The sequence below is a fragment of the Tachyglossus aculeatus genome (genome assembly GCF_015852505.1).
Source record: "Tachyglossus aculeatus isolate mTacAcu1 chromosome 12 unlocalized genomic scaffold, mTacAcu1.pri SUPER_6_unloc_1, whole genome shotgun sequence".
Classification (NCBI taxonomy): Eukaryota; Metazoa; Chordata; class Mammalia; order Monotremata; family Tachyglossidae; genus Tachyglossus; species Tachyglossus aculeatus.
Genome location: NW_024044828.1, coordinates 5,722,598 through 5,735,559, shown reverse-complemented (window position 1 = coordinate 5,735,559; position 12,962 = coordinate 5,722,598). Strand labels below are relative to the sequence as shown.

Genomic DNA, 12,962 nt, shown 5'->3' with positions numbered 1-12,962 from the left:
GTTGTACATAGGTGAGGCAAATGGATAATAACTTTTCCCCCCCTACACACATCCATTATCATAGGGAGCAGTGGGAATTACAGGACTATAAATCACTTATGAATGCTAACGTGTTTCATTTATCATTATTAAAGATGATGTTGCTGACCTTTATTAGCCCAAAACACTCATTTACCGCAACAAAGACCAAGTGTGCCTTTGGCTTTTTCAAAATTAGGTTTATATAAATGTTTCTCTTTCTCTTCTTTTAATTCGTTCTCCTACATTTACCTTTCGTTTTGTCTGCCGCTCTACCTCCTCATTCCACCAACTGAGGAACTGATTGAGTTAAAAGCAGTGCTGTGTGGAGGAAGGGCTCCAAGCCAAATCAATTGACTGGTTTCCTTCCATTTTCTTTTGATTGACCTCGCAGCAAAAGTCTTCCTGAAACCAGGTCTATTGAGGTGCATTCTATAATTAAACAAAGCAAGATGCTTGATGGCAGCTTGCCACTGAGTGTGAATCTTTAATTATACTTTAATGGTAACAGTATATTATTTAACAGAGATGTCAAGCAACTCTTGATTTAAGCCCAGGAATGGGTTTCTAAAGGAAGCTGCAAGCTCATCTCCTCTAAAACTCTGCCGCCTTCTTATAGTCCAACGTGACTCCTCAAAGGCAATAAACATGTTCAGGATTTATTGGGTTTCCCACAGATACCCATGGGAGATCAACAGTGATGAGTATCATTCCGTTTGACAGGTGGGGAAACAGAGATCACAATGGGGAAAATCAGTCTCGATTAGACTCCCGATGTATCATCTCTGAAGAACAGATATTGGCCACCTATAACACACTACAGCCTCCACCCCAGAGAGGAATACAGTCCTTTCTCCAAGCGGAGCCTCACTTCTGTGATTAATTTCCACTGCCTCTAAAACATCTGAGACACATGGCCTAGATTTGATCATCTAAACACTGAGAAAGGTAGGTAAAAAAAAATGAGCTAAATTGCTAATAAATTAAATTCTTTCAATTCCACCTACAGCAGTTTAAGCAGCTGAACTTGTTCCAATTTTTTCCCAATGTGATTTCATCCATCTGTGAAAGTTTTGCACCCCATCATACCCCTCATTTATCCTAATTAGGGCTAATGTAATTGACTGTCTCCTTGTTCAGTAAAGATGCTGTGATAGAGTAATGTCTTCAAACTCAGACCAGGAAGAGGTTTTTATGTACAGAAATTAATAAAAGCCTGAAATTCTGCCATTTTTTATTGCTGGATATCAAATGGGTCATGAAACATAATCACAATAAAGAATAACTCCCAAAGACAATTTTCACCATTTAGAAATAAAGCAAGAATAGTGTGTCGGGCTGATGCATGAGAGACATTTGGATTGTAAAGAGCAAAAGATTCGTCTGGAAATTAGCTCAAGTTTTCTTTTTGTTTGTTTGTTTTAGCTGTCCCCTTCTCTTTCAAATTCCCTCCTCCCACTCTCATCCTCTAAATGACTTACCCTTCAACTTGTCATGTAAATTTCTTTGAAGTCCTATAAATTCCAGTAAGAAGTGATGTGGCCTAATGGAATAAGCATGGGCCTGGGAGTCAGAGGACCTGGACTATAGTCCCAGCTCTGCTACTTGTCAGCTCTGTGACCTTGAGCAAATCACTTATCTTTCTTTGCCTTATCTATAAAAATGGGATTAAATTCTACTGCCTCCTACTTAGACTCGGAGCCCCACATGGGACAGGGACTGTGTCCAACCTGATCACCTTGTATCTAACTCAGTTTAGAACAGTACTTGGCAAATAGTAAGCATTTATCAACTACCATAATTACCATTAGTTCCTGATTTCAAAAAACGTAACAACTGTGGTACTTGTTAAGCACTTACTATGTGCCAGGCATTGAACTAAGTACTGAGGTGGATACAAGCAAATTGGGTTGGACTCAGTCTCTGTTCCAAGTGGGATTCACAGTCTCAATCCCCGTTTTACAGGTGAGGTAACCCAGGCACAGAAAAGTGAAGTGACTTGCCCAAGGTCACCCAGCAGACAAGTGGAAGAACCAGAATTAGAACCCATGACCTTCTAACTCCCAGGCCTTTGCTCTATCCACTAGACTATGCTGTGTCTCTTTCTGTGTCTATCTCTCTCTTTATATATATGATGTACATCATTTTGTTAAATATGTATCCATACAAAAATGAAAATGAGGTAGGAATATGTCAGTCATTCCTATATATGGCTAAGGCTTGAAGGATCGTGAATCTACTTGTCCCACATACTTAATTGTCCTCTCCTTCTTCTCCTCCCCAGTCAATGCTCTCTGATTGATCCAAGCAAACTTGATTGTCATCATCACCCATAACTTTTTTACTACAGAGCCATTGCTCACATGAAACTGTCCTCCTTGCAGCACCCAACCATCTACTCCAACAAGGGTCTCTCAATCCCCACCTGTTTGCTTGACCTAAAATTCAACTGCCCAACCCTATTCCTTCCATTTTTTTCTGCTCTATAAATCTTCCACCATGCAACTGTGCTCTCTTTTAAATTTTTTATATGGTATTTGTAAACGCTTACTATGTGTCAACTACTATTCTAAGTGCTGGGGTAGATACAAGTTAATTAAGTTGGACACTGTTCCGCATGGGGTCCACAGTCCAAGTAGGAAGGAGAATAGGAGAACTGTGTCCCAGAGAATTTATGTGACTTGCCCAAGGTCACACATCAAGCTCTTGGCAGAGAACCCAGGATCTCTGATACCCAGGCCCGTGCCCTTTCCACTAGGCTATGCTGCTTCCCTGTAGATCAGTATGTTCATGGACATTTTAGAATACAATTGCCATTATTCAATCAGGCCCACAGCTCATCTAGGCAGGATTCTGTCTCCATCGGTGGCAACAGGTTGCTTGGAGGAAATATATGATGGTCGCAATTCTGGATATCCATCTTATTGGTTTATCTAAAGATATTCTCATGCTTTTCCATTTTGTCTTGTCTTTCCATCAAAATGCAAACACCTGGAAGTCGGAATGCATATCCTCCTAATTCCAAATTCATCATAACTTGATCATGGTTGTGGGATTGAAAGTGATAATGATGATAAGGGTCATGGTGGTGATCAAAACATCATATTGATGAAATAAATGCATTCTGATCTATTGTTGAAGCCATTTAAGGCATGGATTCAATAAAATCATTCTTCACTGTATGTTCTTGATATCACAGGATCCTAAATATGTTAGCTGCCTGAAGCATAACAGAAAAATCTAAAGAGCACTTTGTCCACTCAGAAACTTTTACTTCAATCTGTGATTGATGGCAGATGTGAACTTCAGCTCACTGGGTAGTGCAGAGAATAGATATTGATCTGTCAACTCAAGTCAATGGCTACTGAGTTTCCATATGGGATTTAAGACAGCAGAAGTACTCCTTTCCGGAATGGAAACAATTTCAGTTTTATGATCTTTCCTCAGCATCAGGAATCAAAAATGGCTTTGGGGAGTCACAAGATTTACAACTGCCCCACTCAAATTGTGAGGCAGGAGCAATTGACAGCATAATGACACATTTGAAATTGTATTCTGCAATCATCTTAGAGTTAATTGTGCTAATTAGTTCTCAGGCTGTTCTGCTCAGCATTAAGCAGAATACAACTCACAGAAGAAAGAATGGGCAGATCTAATGGCCCCTGTCTTACATTCCCAGGTCATGGCAATGCGACGAACCTCAACAAAGTGGAAGGGATGAGAAAGAAAGCAGAAGGCAGAATTGGAGAACACTCTTCAGAGAAGCACTCAGGGAAAAATACACTGTTAACAGTTATGGTTCATGCTGATAGTTCATCCAGATTATTAAAAGGCTTCATATTGTGAAAAGGCCAACTTCTTTATATTGTGGTTTTCAAGGAAGACATGACCAAAAGTGGGATCCTATCCGTACACCGAGTGGAGGTGTGAAGAGCTCAACCTTCCACTTTCCCCATCTTCAAAGCATTATTAAGGTCACATCTCCTCCAAGAAGTCTTCCTAGATTAAGCTCTATTTTCCTTGGCTCACTATCCCTTCTGCATTCTCTATGCACTTGATCTTTGACCTTAAAACGTTTGATATTTGTCCTGCCCCCAGCTCCACAACACTTATGTAAATATATTTAACTTAATATATTATAAATTATTTATGTATATTAATTCCTGTCTCCTCCTCTCAATTGTAAGCTTCTTATGGACAGGGAACATGTGTGCTAATTCCGTTGTATTGTACTCCCCCAAGTGCTTAGTACAGTGTTCTGTACATAGTAAGCATTCTATAGAAATGATTGATTGACTGATTCCATGAACTATTTTTTAGTTTGGCACTTTATTCAAGTGCCTTCCTCACTGGAGTTGAGCAGCATATTCTGAAATAGGGCGGTTTAGATATCCAAGGTTTAGATATCCAAGGTATCACCCCACACCTCGGCTTTCCTCATCAGCCAAAAATGCAATACAACTTCAGGGAGGAGCTGGCAAAGATGATCTTCAATGTCTACCTAATTCAACAGCCCTTCCACAAGCTCTCACAACCAGAGGTCGGGAAGAGCTGAGTAAATCAACTGCAGGAGTACCAATCACTTGTCATCATCACCTCATCTATTTTTCATTAGGGTGAAATTACTTTGAAAGTGGAAATCCAAGAGAGTGCTACCCTGAAATATTCGTTTTGGCTGCTCAATCCAGACTGATTGGGATAAGAGATATATGGCAGGGCAGAATTTACCCCAGTCATTTCAGATAAGGTGAATGTGGATTTGAGGTATTAAGATGAGGATGAATCTTTGATATTTGTGAAGGAATTGCTTATCTTCTTCCACTGTTTCACTGGAGATCTGGACCAGAGTAGTGAAAAGAGGAAAACTAGTCAATAGAATGTTTGTCTTGAAAATCCAGATGTTGATTACATAATGAACTCTACCTGGAATTATGCTAGCATGTTAATTTCTGCTTGGAAGAAAAATAATTTCTCCTTAAAAAGAAATACTTTTGTTTTCATGTAGCTAAGACTTTATTTAAAACCTTTTTCCTAGTCTTATTAAAAACCTAATGTCAGAAGGAAAGACATTGCGATTATGAATTGAGTTATAACCACCTTTGTTTTTTCAGCAATTACCTGGGAGGTTAAGATATAGTACCTTTCCTTTCCCTTTTCATATCCTTTGCCCTGTTAGTGTAGGCAGTTTGGCTAGTGGCAGCAACATATTTGTGCCTAGCCCTTGACCAGTGAGTGGTCTGGGAGATTATTTTAGTAACCCCTTCCTATCTTGAGAGCCCTCCCAAGGTTTAAGTTCTTTTGGTAGGAAGTAGATTGGTGGAGCATTGGAGTTTAGTCAATAAGGTTAAAGGAAATAGACACTTAGGAAGATGGGGTAGAAATTCTAGGGTCTTTTTTTTTTTTCAGCTTTCATTTGACCCTGTAGTCTCCATGTTTAAGTAAAAGTTCTAAGGATCTACTCTACACTGCTTAAACAGTGTGAGGCTAAGGTACTGGAATTTTGGTGACTTTTATTTGGTATTTTTGCTGGGTTGCTCATATTATAGTAGGCTTCAAGGCACTCAATCAATCAATCAATCGTATTTATTGAGCGCTTACTGTGTGCAGAGCACTGTACTAAGCGCTTGGGAAGTACAAGTTGGCAACATATAGAGACGGTCCCTACCCAACAGTGGGCTCACAGTCTAGAACAGTTCTCCCTCTCTCACCTAGCCTCATACATCTCCTGCTTTTTTATGGTATTTGCTAAATGCTCACTATGTGCCAAGCACTGTTCTAAGCTCTGTGGTAGATACAAGTTAATAAGACTGAATACAATCCCTGATTACCAAGGGGCTCGCAATCTAAGTGGGAGAATGAGTACTGAATCCCCATTTTGTAGTTGACAAAACTGAGGCCCAGCAGGTAACTGGCAAACCCTAGATTAGAACCCAGTTCCTCCAGCTCCCAGGCCTGTGCTTTATCTACTAAGCCACAGGGCATCCCAAATATAACCCAGTCAGCACATTCACGTCTCTAATGCTGACCTACTCTCTGCTCCTCAATCTCATCTTTCACTTAACTGACCCCTTGCTCACATCCTCCCTCTGGCCTGGAAAGTCCTCCCGACTCATAAACATACAGATTGCCACTCTCCCCATCTTCAAAGCCCTACTAAAATCACACCTCCTCCAAGAAGATTTCCTTAACTAACCTTTCATCTCCCCATTCTAACCCCCCTCCCTTATCCACTATTCAATTTTTGCCTTTGGTTGAGCAAATTCAGGAGGCTGTTGATGTCTAAACAAGGGAACATATTTCTGGCCAATGGGAGTTTAGAGCAAATTGAATGCAGAGCACTCTATTAAGCACTTAGGAGAGTACAATATAACAGTAGACACATTCCCTGCCCACAACAAGCTTACACTCTAGAGTAAGACATTAATATACATAAATAAATTACAGATATGTACATAAGTGGTGTGGGGTAGTGGATGAATAAAGAGAGCAAGTCAGGGTGATGCCGAAGGGAGCGGGAGAAGAGGAAAGAAGAGTTTAGACAGGAAAAGCCCCTTGGAGGAGATGTGCCTTCAATAAGACTTTGAAGGTGGGGAGAGTAATAATCTGTTTTTTTATGGCATTTATTAAGTGCTTACTATGTGCAAAGCACTGTTCTAAGTGCTGAGGTAGATACAAGATAATCAAGTTGTCCCACGTGGGGCTCACAGCCTTAATCCCCATTTTCCAGATGAGGTAACTGAGGCACAGAGAAGTTAAGTGACTTGCCCAAAGTCACAAAGCTGACAAGTGGCAGAGCTGGGATTTGAACCCATGACCTCTGATTCCAAAGCCCAGGCTCTTTCCACTGAGCCACGCTGCTTCTCTGTTGATGATATGAAAGGGGGGACACTCCAGGCCAGGGACAGGATGGGGGTGAGAGGTCGGCCATAATATAGAGGAGATAACAGAAATACAAAATGTTACCTGCCCACCAAAGCTTAGTGGGGAAGACAGACATAAAAAATATTTACACATAATAGAATGAATTGAATGTTATATAGCTATGTACACTCTGGTTTCTGTTGGTGAAAAGAAATGGGGTGATAGCTTCCACTCAAGCCAATGTTAGCTATTAAAGGGAGCCTCCCTAAATGCTGGAGAAAGGCTTGGTTTAGAAATCCCATCCCTGCTTCTAGATCCACTAGGCTATAAAGCAAAGGAATGTTTCTGCCCAAGTATCCCTTGTCTGTATGAACCAAGCTCCCATTCCATCCTCTGTTCTTGACCATCCTAAGACCCATTGACCTCAGAGGATCAGACAAAGACTAATTTCTTCCCCACCAACTCCAAGGCTTTCCTAATCTCTAACTCTGGATGCACACTGGGGAATGGCTTTTTGGTTTGTTTATTTTGTTTTGTTTTTGCTTTTTGTTTTTGTTTTTTGGGGGTGGTTGTTGTTGTCAGAATGTTAATTATTGTACTACGACCTGAGGTAGATACAAGAGGCTCACAGCCTAAGGGAATCTTCACTTTATAGATGATGAACCTGAGGTCTCAGAGAAGTTAAGTGGCTTGCTCAAGGTCACCCAGCTGGCAAATGGTGAAGCTGGGATTAGAATCCAGGTCCTCTTTTTTTTTAATTTATTTTTTTATGGCATTTATTAAGGCTTACTATGTGCAAAGCACTGTTTTAAGCACTGGGGAGGTTACAAGGTGATCAGGTTGTCCCGTGGGGGCTCACAGTCTTCATCCCCATTTTACAGATGAGGTAACTGATGCACAGAGAGGTTAAGTGACTTGCCCGAAGTCACATAGCTGACAATTGGTGGAGCTGGGATTTGAACCCATAACCTCTCACTCCAAAGCCCATGCGCTTTCCACTGAGCTACGCTGCTCCTCTGTCTCCCATGCCTGTGCTCTGTCTTTTAGGCCTCGTGAGTCTCAGAGTAGTTAGCATGAAACCACTCCAGGAAGAACACACAGCTGTGTTTTTTGAGCAAAATTGTAATCTAGCTACCAAAATGCCATCTTTGTGCAGTTGTCACTTCTCTAGTTGTGCATTTAGAGCACCTGAGTTTTTCAACAAAGGGTTCTGTGGAAATCACTGTACAATTATTCCCTGTGGATTATCCTACAAACAGACACAGCCTGAGTGGCAATTACATATTTGAATGAAAATTCTTCTTCTTCACATAAAGAGCATTCAGACAAGGTCACTTGCTGAGTCTGTGCCCATCCAAGCAGGGGAATTGAGTGACACATATTTTTGCAGGAGGCTTAAGTGCCTTGCCTACAACACCCAGAATAATGCACTGAAATATTCGATCCCCAGAGGAATTTCATTGTCAAAGTATCTTTTTTTTTTGCTTCAGCAACAGCCCTGTGCTGCTTGTGTGGAAAGTAACTTGGGCTTAAGAATGGTTTCAGAGATGACTGAATTTTCCTGGCATCATAACCCCCACCTCTGATTCTCATCTTTCCCCTTTCCCTTCATCCTCAATCAATTAACCAATCAATCAATGTTATTTATTGAGGACTTATCATGTGCAGAGCACTGTACTAAGCACTTAGGAAAGTACAATACAACTGAGTTAGTAGACACGTTCCCTATTCACAAGGGATCTAATCATGGGTTCTAATCCAGGCTCTGCCACTTGTCTGCTCTGTGACCTTGGACAAGTTACTTACCTTCTCTGGGCTTCAGTTACCTCACCTGTAAAATGGGGATTGAGACTGTGAGCCCCACGTGGGACAGGGACTGTGTCCAACCCAATTTGCTTATATCCACCCCAGTGCTTAGTACAGTGCCTGACACATAGTAAGTGCTTAACAAATACCACAAGTATTATTATTAATAAGGAGCTTACATTTGCCTCCTGCTCTCTCCTTATGCCAATATACACTCTCTCCCTGCCTCTGCTCCCAATCCCTCAGCTCCTGCTCTTTCACCTTCCACCTCATGCCAGCTCTGCCATCCAGCTGGAGAAGAACCTCATGAGCACTGAGGGGATTGGGCTATGTGGGCCAGGTAGCCAATGTAGAGATTGGGTGATCCAGTCAGGCACTGTGGCCTGTGGAACTCAAATGGCCCCATGTTCAGCTCTGGTGACTGCAGGCAGGCAATTTTGCCCCTCCAGAAACCGGGAGATGAAGGCACAAAATAGTACTGCTACTATTACTAATAATTATGGTACTTTTTAAGTGCTTACTAAGTGCTAAGCACTGTTCTAATCTCTGGGGTAGATACAAGTTAATCAGGTTGGACACAGGCCCTGTCTGACATGAGACTCCCAGTATCAATCCCCATTTTACAGTGAGGTCCAGAGAAGTGAAATGACTTGACCAAGGTCACACAATAGGCAAGTAGCAGAGCTGGGATTAGAACACATGACCTTCCAACTCTCAGGTCCATGCTCTAACCACTATACCATGCTGTTTCTCTACTACTACTAATGATAGTAATAATACTAATGATAATGATAATAATAATGATAATAATGGTAAGCACTTACTGTGTGCAAAGCACTGTTCTAAGTGCTGGGAGGGATAAAAGGTTATCACGTTGTCCCACGTGGGGCTCACAGTCTTAATCTCCATTTTACAGATGAGGTAATGAGGCTCAGAGAAGTTAAGTGATTTGCCCAAGGTCACACAGCAGATATGTGGGGGAGCCGGGATTAGAACCCATGACCTCTGACTCCCAAGCCCGTGCTCTTTCCACTGAGCCATGCTGCTTCTTACAAATAGTGGTGGTTTTGGTAATAGTGGTGTTTGGTAAGTGCCTATTATATGCTGAGCACTGTATTAAGTGCTGGAGTACATAGAAGATAATCAGATCGGACACAGTCCATGTCCTATATGGGGCTCACAGAGTATGTCTAAGAGAACAGGTATTTCATCTCCATTTTACAGATGGCGAAACAGGCCCAGAGAAGTTAAGCAGCTTTCCTAAGGTTACACAACAGGTAAGTAGGAGTTCCAACCTTAGAATTTAGGTCTTCTTACTCCTGAACCTAAACTCTATCTACCAAGACATTCTGCTTCCCCCAAAGTAGTAGTGGCAGCTGCAGGTGAGGAAAGGTGGGGTCTGTGAGGGGTGGCCTTCCCTACTGACATGATAACAATAATATCTGTTGCACTTATTAAGTACTTACTATGTGCCAAGCACTGTATAAAGCACTATACAAGATAATTATGTCAGACACAGTTCATGTCCCACATGGGGTCCCAGGTCCTTTAGGTTTGGCTGACACTTCCGCTATGACTTCCAGGGAAAAAGCCACAGAAGCCAAGAGAGAATAAGGAAGGGTGGAGATGGCCATAGCTCAGCTCAACTATGACCACTCCTGCTGCTCCCACTCTCTGTGTCTGGGTCCATGCTGGTGAATGACTGGGTTTTCTCCTTTTTCTCCTTTTTTTTTTAAATGGTATTTGTTAAGACCCCTCCCTGGGTCACACTTGGAGAGTTCCCAGTACTCTACCAGTCTCGACCACAGGAGGGAGAGTCAGGCAGTGGCATATCCATTCCATTCCAGCTTGGGCAGTGGCTAGCAAGTGGAAGGCAATCTGCTACAAGTCAAAACTCACCTGTGCTGGGCAGAAGTGGCACAGTTGAGAGTCGAGGGCAGAGACTCAAGTTTACTGCGTGGAAGGAGGTAAAGGTAAACCACTTCTGTATTTTTACCAAGAAAACTCTAGGATATACTACCGGAATGATCGCAGATAGGGGTGGGGCGTTCTGGGAAAGAAGGGCCAATGGCGTCACCATGGATCAAAGACAACTTGACGGCATAAGACAAGACAACTTGTTAAGAACTTACTATGTTCCAGGCACTGTTGTGAGCACTAGGGTACAGGTTAATCAGGTCAGACACAGTCCTTGTCCCACACGGGGCTCACAGTCTCAATCCCCATTTTACAGATGAGGTAACTGAGGCTCAGAGAAGTAAAATGACTTGCCCAGGGGACCACAGCAAACAAGTGGTAGAACCGGGATTTGAACCTCTGTCCTTCTGACTTGCAGGCCCATGCTCTATCCATTAGGCCACACTACTTCTGGTAAATGGCTAATACTTCACAGTTAGTAAGAGAGACTCTGCAGACCAGTGGCAATCAGTGGCAATCCTTTACATTCACATGCGGCAGGGGAGCATCACAGATGAGGTTCTGGAAGGTTCATTTGCTATCTAGTAGGTACACGGGTCTTAGGGAGCCTCTGGTTTCACGGACAGTGATACCCCCAAAATCAGCATATCGCAGCACTGTCTCCTTCACTGCAGCACAAGTTCATACACTGGGGAAAACCCAGTACAGTCAGTTCGAAAATTATAGATTTGACAAACAGAAATGTTGCTTTATGTCCAAAATGGGTCATAACACTCTCCAATTTGCCGCATTGGAGAGTCTGATTGAATAGATTGGGGGATTATTTTTCAGGTTGTGACCCCGACTCCTCCCCTGCAAATACTTAGTGGGCAGAACTGCATTAGTAGGTCCAACCCTCAACTGCTGAAAAACAGGATGATGGAAGTTATATCATAAAATAATAATAATAATGGTATTTATTAAGTGCTTACTATGTGCAAAGCACTGTTCTAAGCACTGGGGAGGTTACAAGGTAATCAGGTTGTCCCATGGGGGGGCTCACAGTCTTAATCCCCATTTTACAGATGAGGCAATTGAGGCACAGAAAAGTTAAGTGACATGCCCAAAATCACACAGCTGACAATAGGCGGAGCTAGGATTTGAACCCATGACCTGTGACTCCAAAACCCATGCTCTTTCCACTGAGCCATGCTGCGGTATGGCCTAGGGCATAGAGCATTGGCCTGGGAGTCAGAAGAACTTGGGTTCTAAACCTGGCTCTGCCACTTGTCTGCTGTGTGACCTTGGGCAAGTCACTTCACTTCTCTGTGCCTCATCTGTAAAATGGGGATTAGTCCTCTGAGTCTTATGTTAAGCTGTTTTTTAGAAAGGCTAAAAATGACAAAGTGAGACAGAGCTCCAATATTTAAAGCATGGTGCCCTCAACAAACTCTGTTTTATGAAGATATATTTTCTCATTCTAGGGCCCTCCAGCTGTGAAAACATCTGGAAAGTTTAACACACTAAAGGTCTTCGAGATTATTTTGCCAAAATCACTAATTTTCTTTAGAGGAGTTAAGTTCTCTCAGAATGTCTTTGGCTCTGTTGCTTTTGAGGTCTAATTCATTTTCCAGGTAAAACATGACAACTTTGAACTCTGAGAGAATGAATCATTCGAAAAGTGTCATTGAATGTTTTCTCTTCTGAGGTTCTAGCCCAAAGCCAGAATGGCTTAAATTTGTTACCACTTGAGAACTATTTCCAATGTAATATAAGATGATGGTCTCAATGGACAATACCGATGAAATAATACTATTTACCACCTACTTGTTGGTAATATATCCAAGTAATCCATTGGTTTCTTATTTCATTAAGAGCAGAGACCATTGCTTTGACTTCTATTGCATTTCCCAACAGTCTTGCATTGTGCTCTCTATTGGGTTTCTACTACTGTGCTTTGGATACACAGTAGGTCCTCTGCACGAATATTCAATAAATATTGACTGATAATCACAATCTGGATGGTCCTGGATGGTTTCTATTGCCTACATGATATTGATGATAATGACCAAAAGTCAGGGTGATTTTTTTGGTGATAAACTCTTACTATGTGCCAGGCACTTTACTAAATGCTGGGGTAGATACAGGTTAATCAGGCTGTCTTACATGAGGCTCACAGCCTTAATTTTACAAATGTGGTAACTAAAACACAGAGAAATTATGTGACTTGCCCAAGGTCATCCAGCAGACAAGTGGTGGAGCTGGGATTAGAACATAGGGCCTCTGACTTCCAGGCCAATATTCTATCTTCTAGGTCATGATATTTCTCAAGTAAATGATTATAGCTCCCATTCTTGAACTGTCATTGCAGTCAGATGAGT

At 41.9% G+C, this 12,962-nt stretch overlaps 1 non-coding gene across 1 annotated transcript; it reads left to right on the top strand.

Annotated features, from left to right (window-relative positions):
• The first annotated feature begins 10,437 nt into the window (after window positions 1-10,437).
• Window positions 10,438-10,574, top strand: LOC119921199. The gene has a single exon (XR_005448504.1). It is a non-coding gene; the product is annotated as a small nucleolar RNA SNORA7 (small nucleolar RNA).
• Window positions 10,575-12,962: the final 2,388 nt, after the last annotated feature.